The following is a 15,352-nucleotide window of genomic DNA, read 5'->3' as shown; positions in this document are numbered from 1 at the left end:
CCGGCTGGGTAGGAGAAGAAACGGAGGAAGGGAGAGCCCCGAGGGACCCCTTCCGCGAGAGAGGAACCGGCGGAGGCAACGCAGGCGGAGAAGGAGGGGGAGGGATCGAGCCTCCCGGTTGTGGAGCAGATGTCACTCCCAAAGAAAGCGTAGGGGGAGCGACAGAAGAGGGTTTGCCCCCAACTGCTAAAGGGGCAACAGAGGAAGGCTTGCCCCCAAACACGAGGGGGCAGACAGAGATACACGGCCCAGAGGGCCCACTGAAGGCGGCACAGATGAGGCGACAACCGTCGCTCGCATGGGCAACGATAACGTGGCTGCAGCATAAGATGTTCGAATGGAAGCAGGATACAACCTTTCATATTTCAGTTTTGCCTCTCGATAAGTAAGCCGGTCCAGAGTCTCAAATTCCATGATCTTTCGCTCCTTATGAAGAACGGGGCAATCCGGCGAGCATGGAGAGTGGTGCTCCCCACAGTTGACACATACAGGCGGAGGCGCACATGGAGAATCGGGATGAGAGGGCTGTCCGCAATCTCGACATGTAGCGCTGGATGGGCAACAGGAGGACATATGCCCAAACTTCCAGCACTGGAAGCACCGCATCGGGGGAGGGACGTATGGCTTGATGTCGCAATGGTAAACCATCACCTTGACCTTCTCGGGCAAGACATCACCCTCGAAGGCCAAGATAAAGGCACCGGTGGCCACCCTGTTAGTCTTGGGTCCGCTATGTACACGACGGACAAAATGAACACCACGTCGTTCCAAGTTGGCTCTCAGCTCGTCATCGGATTGTAACAAGAGGTCACGATGGTAAATAATCCCCTGGACCATATTTAAGCTACTGTGGGGAGTGACGGTAACAGGGACGTCCCCCAGCTTATCACACAAGAGCAAAGCTCGTGACTGGGCTGGGGAGGACGTCTTGAGGAGGATGGACCCATTCCTCATTTTAGACAACCCCGCCACTTCCCCAAACGTATCCTCCAGGTGTTCCACAAAAAACAGAGGCTTCGTCATAAGAAAGGAGTCACCATCAGTCCTGCTGCAGACAAGGTATTGCGGTACGTAAGGCTCCCGCTTGGCACTAGATCGGCGTCCCTCCCATGGCGCAGCCAACGAGGGGAACAACTGAGGGTCATATTGCACAGCATCAAAGTCTACTCTACCTTGCTTAGAGACGCTGGTGGCCGTGCGACCACCAGTTTGGTGTGATTTATTGCGCTTCATTGCGCCACATCCGCCCAGATGCCACCTACTCCGAACGAGGGCTCTCCCCAAGGGCGCCACCCAGCCAAACCAACGGGTACCTGGCCGATATCCCGTTGCCCGGAGTCCCCGTGCCCCAGAGCGGATGGGCACATACTCCTTGGCATGCATGGGGAGGAAACAGCTCTGGCATCTGTAGTGCGATCCCTGCGTGGTCAGGGGGCTACCACCAAGAGGGTACATGACGACCCCACCACAACGGACTGGCTACCGTGCTGGATTTTAGGTGTTGAAAGGGTCCACAGTTGTTGTGGGCGTGAAGAAGAAGAGTGCGCTCAAGCCAAGAAGGAGACAACCCAGAAGACGTTGGGCGTAGTCCTTCCCCCCCCCCCCCCCCCCCCCCCCCCCCACACACACGACAATAGGGAACATGCAAGATGGTGGAGCATGATGGACCAATAGAAAAACACCACATAAGGTGTCCTTCCCCAAATGGCACGTACTAACTACAGAAATTTGGAGAAAAAAAAAAACAAAAAAAAAAAAAAACAAAACAAAGAGGTCAAACCCAAGAGGGGACCATCACAGAAGGCCGAAACGTTTGAGACTCCTTTTAGTCGCCTCTTACAACAGGCAGGAATACCGCGGGCCTATTCTTACCCCCGAACCCGCAGGGGGAGATTGTGATTTAGTAAGCAAATTGAGTGCACGGTCTTGCTATTGTTAGGTAGCACTGATTAGGACAAATGACCGACAGTCGAGATCAGATGGCCTCTAACAAAGCTGTGTTTAGTCAGGCTGTGGAGGATGCATGGGGAAATTACATGATGCAGTGTCCACAGTTGCATTTTTCCTCAATTACATGAAGGAAGAACAATCTCTGGACAAAGTTCATTGCTGTAGCTCAGGATTCAGACAAGAAATAAACACGTTTTGCCCAACAGAAATTAAATGCCATATTGTTTCTTATTCTACATACAGCATGAGGAAACACATGTACTCCATCAAATAAATGCAGCATACAGACCAATTTCTATATATATAAACACCATTTAGAAACTACAAATTATCCTACTGCCCTGTTTTCTTATTTGGTCATGAGAGACTTTCCAATTTCTAATTTGCCTGTGCGTGTGTGTGTGTGTGTGTGTGTGTGTGTGTGTGTGTGTGTGTGTGTGTGTGTGTGAGAGAGAGAGAGAGAGAGAGAGAGAGAGAGAGAGAGAGAGAGAGAGAGAGAGAGAGAGAGAGAGAGAAGAGAAGATATATTTTGCACATTTTTGGCCGAGTCCGATGGGTGGCAATAGAGTGGGAGAGAGATGAATTTGACATAACAAAAAATAGCCCTAAAAAGGGGCACTCTTGATTTATTCATTTCATGTATGTAGGCAGAGAGCAAGTAAAGAGAATGTAATACTCAAAATATTAAATTAAAATAAATTTATTTCAGGTACAAGGATAATGCCAACTAGAACTAGCTCAAATTTCCTTCTCTCATCTTTGATATTTTTCCGTCACCAAGAGATTTTGTGCTGGCTCTCACTGACAGAACACTGCACAGCAGAACAAGGAAAGAAAGTAAAATGTTCTCAGTCCATAACATTTTATCCAGAATGCCCCATTATTTCTGACTTCTGTCATGCACCCTGGCACTGAATCTGTGAGGCATTGGACCCATTTGTCAGAAGAGGCAACCCCACCGAGGCTTCAAAAAAAGCAGTCCAAAAGAGCATCAGCTATAAATGGTGTGTTTCACACCCAGTTCTCTGTGTGTTCGTGCTACTTACACACACATAATTTCCATTGTGTTCATGTGAGCAGTCTCTCACAGCAAGTCCATTACATTAATGTCTATGTTGGACAGCTGCAGTTGAATGAGCAGACCTATACACAAGTGAATATTCGTCCTGTAGCATGAGATCCCCTCCACAATATAGCATTCACACTAAATGCAGCACCACTTTCTTCAAAATGTGGGCATACGGCCTGCTACTGAGGAAGCATTCCTGCTCCTCTCACAGAAATCCGACGCCCCAACGGGGAAACCAACGCCCCCAACGGGGAAACCAACGCCCCCAACGGGGAAACCAACGCCCCCAACGGGGAAACCAACGCCCCCAACGGGGAAACCAACGCCCCCAACGGGGAAACCAACGCCCCCAACGGGGAAACCAACGCCCCCAACGGGGAAACCAACGCCCCCAACGGGGAAACTGACAATCGGCTAGTACTACCTGTTGTCACCACCTATTCCCCATTATGTCTGGACCCTCGCGGCTGCTAAACTACTGTTTGGTCTTGGTAAGACAACTTATCTGTGAAAAGTACATTGTTCCACATTGCATTCAGATGGAGCTCTGTGGCTGCCAGCCAGTGTAACACATTTCCTCACTGAGTTCCTGTTTTATAGTGGATCATTGTGCGTGCAGTACAGCTTTCCTTGGCCCTCAGTGAACTGCATCATTGGAACTGGGAAGTTGGTCACTCACTACAACTGCTTCATATCTAGGGGAGGGATTAGTTGGCTCTTACAGGCAAGCTATGTGTTTTCCTGCTGTGTGCTCATTATCTTGAGCCAGGCATTCTGCTGATAGTGCCTCCTTCAACAAAATTCTTTAAAATTCTGTTTACAGTAGGGGTAGGCTTCTGCCATTCCAAAGATTCATCAATCACACAGGTTGATATTTCATCCAAAGTTCCCAATACTCAGGCAACTTCCATTCCCATAGTCACCCTTGGGGTGAATTTGTATAGCTTTAAAAATGCACGTTACTACCCCTTAATATTTGTCATGTCAACATAGGATACATAGAAATTCACGACTCTGCCAGATATGTGACAAGAATGGATGGAAAGCCAAATCATCTGCATACTGCAGACGTTTGCTGAACCCTGCACAGCTTACACTGGGGACAGGCCACATATTTGAACAAAATTTCCTTAAACATTTTTGCCATTTATCAGCATGACAAGAGAGAAATCAGCATTGGAATAATATGCCATTTCTGATGACTAACACCTCTGACAATACCTCAGTTACAGTCATCCACTCACAAGCAGCACCACAGGAATATCACAGTCAAGCAAACATTAATGGTTTGAGTTGGAGCCAGGGCATGGGTAACAACAACCAAAGGTGTATTCATTTATTTCTTATGTCTGTTACTTGTAATTAGGGTCTCAGTGATGTTCTAAGACCTTCCATGACATCTTCCACTGATCTGTGCTGGCTGGGCTGTTTTGAGGGAAGAGACCAAACTGCGAGGTCATCGGTCTCATCGGTTTAGGGAAGGATGGGAAAGGAAGTCGGCCGTGCCCTTTCAAAGGAACCATCTCGGCATTTGCCTGGAGCAATTTAGGGAAATCACGCTGATCTGTGCCCGCAACTATTGCTGCTATGATGGTCTAACACAAGACTGCAACTCACCTCGCCATCATCTTCCTTATCGTCCCCTTCTCCCTGTTCCCTTTGTCGAGCACGATATGCAGTACACTAGGACTCCCATACAAGACAAACATCGTGTGATGAAAACCTGAATAGTATTGTAAACCACGTGAAGAAATTTTATCTCTTTTTGCTGTAGAAATGTTTGTGGAAGTGCACTTCACAATGTTGATATTGTGCTGGACTATACACAAGCACTGTAATGGAAAGTGAAGTTATTCTTTGGCACATGTGACAGATGAGATTTGATGGAATATGATCAAATGTTTTGTTGCAACACTTGGCTTACCTAGGCCTGCAACTGGATGATACTGTGAATCATTAGTTTCACTGTTTCTATTCTTTGCCATGAGGTCTGGTTTGTGTTCAAATAGCTATATCAAATTTGGCTCTCATTCTACATCTACACCAGTAAAGGCACATAAGTGAGTACTTAAGATGCCAGCATCCGAGTTCAAATGCATCTGGAAGCTTTTAATTGTTGGCATTCTTTTTTCTGGTAGTTCATAATATATGTAATAGATTATAGTTAATATTCTCTGACAAATAGCTGACCCAGTAATGTTGATAACTAATTTGATAATGCTGCATGCCCATTCATTAGAGCTTTAATGGCTGTATGTAGGTGCACAAGAACATCATTATTTGTTCACACTTTGTCAAAGTACTCTGGGAAATTTTAACCACTGCTTTAAACAATTAAGGATGGTAAGTATTAAGTGTGGTTGCAGTAGTGTGTAACATTTCTTATCATGAACTGTTAAAGGTTTCATGTTTCATTCTGTCTTTTAAGAAGAGCTCTTCAAATGTTGCTTTTGTTGTTGGTTATTTTCTCTATCATAAAACATTATAACTTTCATGACTTTAGCTACAGGTATTTTAATAAATGTATCTGAAACAGAGTGAAGCCCATATGCAACAAGAGCAGCTATTTAATTACTCAGACACACAATTCCATTATTTGCATAAATGTCCAAAAAATCTGTCTCTCTTTCTAGTGAATTTGCAAAAACAATTAAAAAATGGAAATGTGTAGCTTTGAACTCTGCACCTTCAGGTTACCGTGCAATGCTTCTATCATTTCACCATGGAGAATGGATTTGGGAAGAGCAGGTAATTTTGAGGCCTTAACCTTCATTCCAAAACATGCAGAGATATATTTTCAAGCTGCAAAATGAAGAATATGAGTGGCAGTGGAATACAAAAAACTTGTTGGTAAAACTGGTCTTCCATTCTTAGTTGCTTGAATGGTAGACAGTGAGCACTTAGAACCTGAATGCCAATTAATATACTAAGGCTAAGAGAGTGCATATGTCAGTGATTTGAACCTTCTGAGAGTCAGGTCAATAACCTATGCAGTTAAGTAAGCGATCACTAGCATATGGGGCATACACGAATACTGAGTCAGTATCAGACACCTCACATTTACCACACCAATGACACTCATCTCCCCGAGATCAATCCCTGGTCTGGTTTTTACGGCACTATTGCCAAATGGTCTGATCTTTCCTGGCTTTTGTCTAATAAGGCACAATTGTTTGTTTGCTGATAAGTGTACACTGACCCCTACCCCAGCACCTCAATGCCTCGAGCCATCACAATTCTTCAGAAATGAATTTAACAATACCATGGAAGGCACACAGGCACGACAAAAAAAAAAAAAAAAAAAAAAACTGTAAGAAAGTGAGCTCTCAGTGAACAAGGCCTCTGTTATATATAGATAACATACACTCACATACTCACGCAAATGCAACTCTCACACACGTGATCACACTCTCTGGCAGCTGAAGCCAGGCTGCGAGCAGTTGCACATGACGAAACAGGCAATCATGTGGGGGTAAGGAGGAGGCTGGGACAGGGTGTGGGAGGGTAACAGGGTAGGGGTGGGCAACAGTAGACTGCTGGAGATGACCTGCAGGAGACAGGACATAATAAAGTTAAAGGCAATAGCAAAGAGGGTCACACTCAAAACAGTACCCTGAGGCACACCAACTTCCTGGTGAAGGTGTCTGACAAGGCAGTACCAACATTCCTTGAAAAATCAATACTTTAAAAATACCTGAAGGACATGGGGCATGCGGCCTCAGATGTGCCACATGTAGAGAGATCAAGAATACCCATCCTTCAGAAGGTGTTTTAGGCTTTCTGCAAATTTAAAAACACTGCCAGTGTCTGATATATCCACAGAAAACCATTCGCGACACACATTGACAAAGTGATGAGATGGTCAGCTGCAGGACGGCCTGCTCAAAATCCGCACGGTACAGTGGTCAGTGAATTGCCACACTCTAGTCACTATACCAGACAGGCATGAATTACATGTTTCATCAGTTTGCAAACACAGCTTGTGGGAGAAACGGGGCAGTAACTAGAAGGAAGGTATTTTTCCTTACTGGGCTTGGGTATGGGTATGGGAATGACAGTGTCTCTATGCTGGCATCTGGCAAACGGTGCCCTCTGCCCAGATGCAGTTGTACATAAGAAAGAGCAAGCGCTTGCCCACAAAAGAAAGGTTTAGCAACATCTGAATGCAAACATCGTCCAGCACTGTGTTGGAGGATTGATATGAAGTGAGAGCAAGTTCTCGCCCAATCATACTAAAGGCAGCTTGTAGCACTCGCTAATCTGCCAAAATAAGGGTACTACCCAAGCCTCCTCCACTTGTTTCTGGTGGAGGAAGGCAGAATGATAGTGGGTGGAGCTTGAAATCTCCACAGAATAGCAGCCCAATGGATCTTGGTCCTGCAGGGCCCATACAACAATTGAGGTAGTGGAACTGTTAGAAGAACTAGTTAAGGAAATCTAGCTAGATTTTTGCTATCCTGAAGGGTGCAACGACACTGTGCATGCAACTGTTCATAATGAATGCAGTTTGCCATCATAGAATGATGGTTAAAAACATGGAGAACACATCTCTGCATGTGAGTTGAGTCACAACACAGCTCAGTCAATCAAGGCACTGGGACATGGCACAGTAAAGATGAAGTGCGAGAATGGAATATTGTGTGGTGGTAATGATGGCATTTGTAACATATTCTACTTGGCCATCACAACTGGAGAAATTATGTCACTCAAAGGGGGCCAGGGAACAGTAAATCTCCAGTCATCCCTAGAAAGTTGCCATTTCGGTGTGCATAAAGGAAGATGGGTACTCCCACGATAAGGCAAATGAGGTTAAGGTGATTGAGAAGTTCAGCCTAGACGGCACCTCTCTGTCAGGTTCTGGGAGATTTCCAAAGGGAATGGTGTGCATTACAGTCAACGAGCAGCAGAAAGGGGTGAGGGAGTTGGCCAGTAAGCTGGATGTAGAGTGTCCATGACACCAAATGACTAAGGGATGTAAACAGTACATATGCAAAAGTTCAGGAGAGGAAGTAAAATGCAGACAGGAATAGCTTCAAGCTGGGTAGTCAGGTAGAAGGGTTGACTTTGAACGTCCTTTCATATGAGCAGCATGAATCCCCTCTCTCCTCCTACGATATGGAATGCCATCTTTGGAGAGAGGGAGTCAAAGCAGACTGGGAAGAAATACAAAAGCTCAAATCAGTCTTGAGGATGCAATTTTGTTTCCTGCAGGCACAGAACTAGCAGAGGATGCGATTCCAAGAGCAGCCGCAAGTCATCTTTTTGGATTGAAGGCCACCAGTATTCCATTGGAATAATGTCATGATTGGGAAAGAGGAGGAGGGAAGAAATGGAGAGGTGGCACCTCAGCGGCCATTCCTGTGTTACATTCTTGATTGCATTTACATAAACTTATGGCTCCTCTTTTTTGGTTTCTTAAACATTTTATTTTATCTGACACATTCCATGACCTTTAAGATTTGTGCCACATATTGGTCCTAAACAACAAGATGTATGAAAAAGAAACCACTTACTGGATAAAGGACTGTTTGCCATGGTCATGGGAGCTGGCAAATAAGTCAATGCAAGATCTGAAAGATCACAAGAATGATCATTCGATTCTGTTTAATGTACCAGAGACCTATATTAATATTACTGAAAGCAAATCCCTAACAACAAAAGTAACTAAACAGTTACTTTGAAATCACACTGCACAATTTGTGATGCACGTGCTTAAGTACACTAAGGTAGTTTTATTGAGTTACTAATCAACATTTGTCAAACATAACAAACACTATGACAAGTATACCTCTCAAAGTAGTTCACTTGGTAGTTATTTCACAAGCAGGAAAGTATTTTCAGAAGAGTTTAGGAAGTTTGATAGGCCATGAATGTATGGAGGAGAATGAGTCTGATATCATTCTAGAAAGTTACTTTGAAACGTGTTTGCGATTGCGAGTACCTGTCATTTGTGTTTGTGATATTTGCTCAAAAATGGGGAAATCTCAGTTCCCAACTGCAATCAGCAAGCATTTTAGACAACAGTAAGTGGTAAGTGTCGATTTTAAGGAATATTTATTGTCATGTTTAATGAATATCAACTATGGTGTAACACATCGCTTTGGTGAAGGTGTACATCTCACAATGTCTATAGTACCGATGAACAATGGTCACCACCACAAAGTGTTTTTTTTTTTATTTTATTTCAAATGGTGGCTTTAAACTTTTATACCCTTCTGTGTTGTGCATAATGTGGTGTCACCGTCAGACACCACACTTGCTAGATGGTAGCCTTTAAATCAGCCACGGTCCGGTAGTATACGTCGAACCCACGTGTCGCCACTTTCAGTGATTGCAGACCAAGCGCCACCACATGGCAGGTCTAGAGAGACTTCCTAGCACTCGCCCCAGCTGTACAACCGTCTTTGTAGTGATGGTTCACTGACAAAATACGCTCTCATTTGCCGAGACGATATTTTAGCATAGCCTTCAGCTACTTCATTTGCTACGACCTAGCAAGGCGCCCATATCAGTTACTATTGATATTGTGAATCATGTACCATCAAGACAGACGTTCATCATTAATGGATTAAAGTTAAGTATTCCACCAGCTATGTCCGTTTTTCTAAATTCAAATTTCCTTGTCCTGTTCCAGACCTCACGCCAGCCTGTGCGAGTTAAAACGCATGCATTTTGTCCTCCTCTAGTAACACCCTCCAACCAAAACACACAAAATCTAGTGGAGACTGATGCAGCATATCTGCAGGGTGAGATAACGATAATTAGTTTATTGTTCTTCACAGTTCATTATGATTTCAGTGTTTTATTCTATCATGATGATGATGATACCTGGTTACGGGGCACTCAAGGGCATGGTTATCAGCATCCACAGGAATTCCCAACTTTTACATGGTCCAGCCATGCCACTTTCACAAATGATGATGGCAACACAAACAACCAGTCCATGGGTTTATATCTTGCTGTCTCATTCTTGTTCAGCAATGTGCCTTCCCCCTAGAACTGTCAGCATCATGACAACTGCCATTACATCAGGAGAATGAAGATGAAGTTGAGCTGTCAGTAAGATTCTGTACACTGACCAATGACACATGACTTGACATTAATAATTAAAGAGAGTTACTTGTTTTAAATTAAGAGCCAGTATATGAGTGGTCTTTGAGATATTTTTTTTGGGTCATTTCGCAGGTAATTTAGACTTGAGATAGCATTTCAGTTAACAGTGCTAAAGAAGTTGCAAAGTTTGTGATGTCAGGAAACAGACTGCCATGGGAGACGCAATGAGACTGAAATAGAGATGAATAGGATATTAATAAAGGTGTTTATTTGATTAAGCAAGTGAGTAGTGTGTAAAGTAGCTCAGAATAGGAGGAAGTATTTTAACGGTTCCAAGCCCTGAGCTGATGAAATGTGTCCTCACCCAGGGAGGAGGACAGGAAGCAGTGTGGGGTTTATTACATGCCACAGAACCAAACTTTATATGCTACTGGTGAAAATCACACTTGCTCTGCCAGTCTCATACGTGCATCCACTACTTTCACTCACCTGAGCGATGGGACGCGTGCCTTTCTCCTCAGCAGGGCCTGATTGACAAAAAAAGAATTTGCGTGTTAACATAAAAAATACCTTATCTGCACAAGTAAAGCAAACTAGTGATAAACTAAGTGTGTTTCAACATGACCTGATAAAGAACAGAATCAATTGTTTCTATCTTTTAGAAAACCTACGGATCAGTGTATAATTGAGCATCTAATCTACTCAATTATAAACAACCATCAATATTACCGAGTTCCAGAAAGCCAGAACTTTATTCCAGTTGCATGCTTGCTATCTGAAGTCTGGCAGGGACAAATAAATGTTTATTGTCATCATTTCACATAAAAATTGCTCAAATTTTAAAATTTAAGATCCTGTACTTATCTGCTTTATAAAACATACAATCTTATGTTACACAGTTAACACACTGTTTCATGAATGAGATTTTCACTCTGCAGCGGAGTGTGCGCTGATATGAAACTTCCTGGCAGATTAAAACTGTGTGCCCGACCGAGACTCGAACTCGGGACCTTTGCCTTTCGCGGGCAAGTGCTCTACCAACTGAGCTACCGAAGCACGACTCACGCCCGGTACACACAGCTTTACTTCTGCCAGTACCTCGTCTCCTACCTTCCAAACTTTACAGAAGCTCTCCTGCGAACCATGCAGAACTAGCACTCCTGAAAGAAAGGATATTGCGGAGACATGGCTTAGCCACAGCCTGGGGGATGTTTCCAGAATGAGATTTTCACTCTGCAGCGGAGTGTGCGCTGATATGAAACTTCCTGGCAGATTAAAACTGTGTGCCCGACCGAGACTCGAACTCGGGACCTTTGCCTTTCGCGGGCAAGTGCTCTACCAACTGAGCTACCGAAGCACGACTCACGCCCGGTACACACAGCTTTACTTCTGCCAGTACCTCGTCTCCTACCTTCCAAACTTTACAGAAGCTCTCCTGCGAACCATGCAGAACTAGCACTCCTGAAAGAAAGGATATTGCGGAGACATGGCTTAGCCACAGCCTGGGGGATGTTTCCAGAATGAGATTTTCACTCTGCAGCGGAGTGTGCGCTGATATGAAACTTCCTGGCAGATTAAAACTGTGTGCCCGACCGAGACTCGAACTCGGGACCTTTGCCTTTCGCGGGCAAGTGCTCTACCAACTGAGCTACCGAAGCACGACTCACGCCCGGTACACACAGCTTTACTTCTGCCAGTACCTCGTCTCCTACCTTCCAAACTTTACAGAAGCTCTCCTGCGAACCATGCAGAACTAGCACTCCTGAAAGAAAGGATATTGCGGAGACATGGCTTAGCCACAGCCTGGGGGATGTTTCCAGAATGAGATTTTCACTCTGCAGCGGAGTGTGCGCTGATATGAAACTTCCTGGCAGATTAAAACTGTGTGCCCGACCGAGACTCGAACTCGGGACCTTTGCCTTTCGCGGGCAAGTGCTCTACCAACTGAGCTACCGAAGCACGACTCACGCCCGGTACACACAGCTTTACTTCTGCCAGTACCTCGTCTCCTACCTTCCAAACTTTACAGAAGCTCTCTTGCGAACCATGCAGAACTAGCACTCCTGAAAGAAAGGATATTGCGGAGACATGGCTTAGCCACAGCCTGGGGGATGTTTCCAGAATGAGATTTTCACTCTGCAGCGGAGTGTGCGCTGATATGAAACTTCCTGGCAGATTAAAACTGTGTGCCCGACCGAGACTCGAACTCGGGACCTTTGCCTTTCGCGGGCAAGTGCTCTACCAACTGAGCTACCGAAGCACGACTCACACCCGGTACACACAGCTTTACTTCTGCCAGTACCTCGTCTAGTGCTAGTTCTGCATGGTTCGCAGGAGAGCTTCTGTAAAGTTTGGAAGGTAGGAGACGAGGTACTGGCAGAAGTAAAGCTGTGTGTACCGGGCGTGAGTCGTGCTTCGGTAGCTCAGTTGGTTAGAGCACTTGCCCGCGAAAGGCAAAGGTCCCGAGTTCGAGTCTCGGTCGGGCACACAGTTTTAATCTGCCAGGAAGTTTCATATCAGCGCACACTCCGCTGCAGAGTGAAAATCTCATTCTGGAAACATCCCCCAGGCTGTGGCTAAGCCATGTCTCCGCAATATCCTTTCTTTCAGGAGTGCTAGTTCTGCATGGTTCGCAGGAGAGCTTCTGTAAAGTTTGGAAGGTAGGAGACGAGGTACTGGCAGAAGTAAAGCTGTGTGTACCGGGCGTGAGTCGTGCTTCGGTAGCTCAGTTGTTAGAGCACTTGCCCGCGAAAGGCAAAGGTCCCGAGTTCGAGTCTCGGTCGGGCACACAGTTTTAATCTGCCAGGAAGTTTCATATCAGCGCACACTCCGCTGCAGAGTGAAAATCTCATTCTGGAAACATCCCCCAGGCTGTGGCTAAGCCATGTCTCCGCAATATCCTTTCTTTCAGGAGTGCTAGTTCTGCATGGTGCGCAGGAGAGCTTCTGTAAAGTTTGGAAGGTAGGAGACGAGGTACTGGCAGAAGTAAAGCTGTGTGTACCGGGCGTGAGTCGTGCTTCGGTAGCTCAGTTGTTAGAGCACTTGCCCGCGAAAGGCAAAGGTCCCGAGTTCGAGTCTCGGTCGGGCACACAGTTTTAATCTGCCAGGAAGTTTCACACTGTTTCATGTTTAACATTTAGGAACTGTGTGTAAGCTTGTTTATGCACCTTCACTAATTGCATTCATGTACTGACATTATATTCATCCAGTATTTGGCAATGAGAGCACTTAGTGTTTTGCAGAAAACTTCCCCAGTAATTTTAAATTATCATGAATTTCTCTCACAGATACCCCACAGAAAGTAATAGCAAAAATGTTTATCACTTACCACATTTTTGCTGTTTGTGCAGTAATAATGCCACATCAAACACATTCAATGTAACACTCCTTTCTTTACTTACAGATGGCTACAAGTAGTGAGGAGAATGAGTGGCAGGTGAGGCAGATTATTTCTCAGGTGGATTTTTTGTGGAGGTGAGACAGAAAGAGAATCTGATGCGTATGGGAACAGGATGGATTAGGAGACATAATAGGAATGAGGTGGAAGTGGGTGGTGTAGCATCTGGCTGGTGCTTTACAATCCTGCCTTATGCCACACAACAGAGGTATGTCAGTTGCTGGCATCTTAACAGGCTTGAAACTGAAACTCACCCACAGTACAGCAGATCTTGCCAATGACAGCCACTGCATGGTTTCCACCCTGGAGCCATGTGACACTGGACAACTTAACAGTATTTCTCCACTACATAGCCTTTGTAGGAGAATGTACAGTGGCTCACCAGCCAACCCAAGTTCCAGACTCGACATCAACTATCTACTTTGGAATGCATGACTATATTAATAAGAATGCAGCCCACAATATTGGCATTGCCAGTGCAACCTACAGCAGTGTTCGTCAGTTGTTACAGAGTGCTCAACTGGAAGCTTCAAGAATAGTTTTCATATTAGTGGCAATCTTTTCATGCATCAGGGCATTCTCTACCTTGCCTTCATCACAAAGTTGTTTCATTTGCTTCATGTTGGCATGTACCATCTGTCCCGCAATGAAACACTCTTCCTCTTGTCCACTCAGGAACATCTCTCTTCTTGTGCTTTTATAATTCCTTTTTTGTCTCTGGAAGCTTTTTACCAGTGTCTTGTGATCCATTAGGTAGCCTTCATCTCTGTGATCAAGTGCTTCTGCATAGTGTTTGAATGGTTTTGCTCCGTGTTCAAATGCCTTGTGCCACTTCTTTCTTTCATCCTGGTATCTTTCTGCCTGCACCATTCCACATCATCATCCCTCCTTACTGATGTCTTGGCCCAATTTCTGTATTTTTCTTCCAGGTGTGTGCCTCATGGATGGCATTGCCACCTCCTCCATGGGGATGACAGTTCATACTTTTGGCTGCTGTTACAGTCAAAACTTTTCCTCTGAGCACAGCAACATTGGAATCTAGGACATCATCAGTGCAGCTTGCAGTGCTCAGCTTAGCTCATATTAGTGACAACCTTACAGCATATCAGGAGTATTTTTATGTTGCTTGCACTAGGAAGCTGTTTCACTTGCCCAACATTATCATGTGCCTTCTGTGTTGCAATGAAGTTCTATTGTTCATGGCTACCTGAGCACATCTCTCTCCTTGTGCATGAATCATCCACATTAGGTGGGACATATGACCATGAGTGTGGGTGGCAGATGGGGCAAGGCAGCTCCCTGCTGGACTCCCTGTAGAGAGGTGAGGCAGAAAGACGAACAGATTGGTCTGGGATCAAACTATAGTGAAAGTCTTGATGGGAAATATTTTATGAACAAAGGTACTGGCACCAGAGACAAATCTAGTGAACAGCAAGTGATACTGTATTATCAGCCATTCTCTCCAAAAGCATTGACACATTCATCCCACATGCTTCAGTTGTTTCCACTCTACTATACACTCCCAGCACCTTCATTTTAGAGGTGATCAGCTTTCATATGTTATAAAGTAGACCATAGAAACCTTATTTCTGCTGACTGTATTCTTCATAACCACCCTACCCATTATTCAAAAGACAGCTCCATAAATAATTGTAAACAATTAATTCCAAGAAACTACTGAGACATTCAAGACAAAATAAGGAAAAGAAAACAAATGTCTCCAGTACACTATCTCATGAGAAATAAGAAAAACAGTACATCAAAAGAACAGTATCTGTACATTTGGGGTGGTAGATTTCCAACTACAGTCATGATTTTGATATGATTTTCATTAATAAAGACACGCATTAATTTTAGTTACAAGACACAGACATCAGTTTTCT

The sequence above is a fragment of the Schistocerca serialis genome, chromosome 5, assembly GCF_023864345.2.
Source record: "Schistocerca serialis cubense isolate TAMUIC-IGC-003099 chromosome 5, iqSchSeri2.2, whole genome shotgun sequence".
Classification (NCBI taxonomy): Eukaryota; Metazoa; Arthropoda; class Insecta; order Orthoptera; family Acrididae; genus Schistocerca; species Schistocerca serialis.
The sequence above is the reverse complement of the archived record's forward strand: the minus strand, read 5'-3'. Positions refer to the sequence as shown.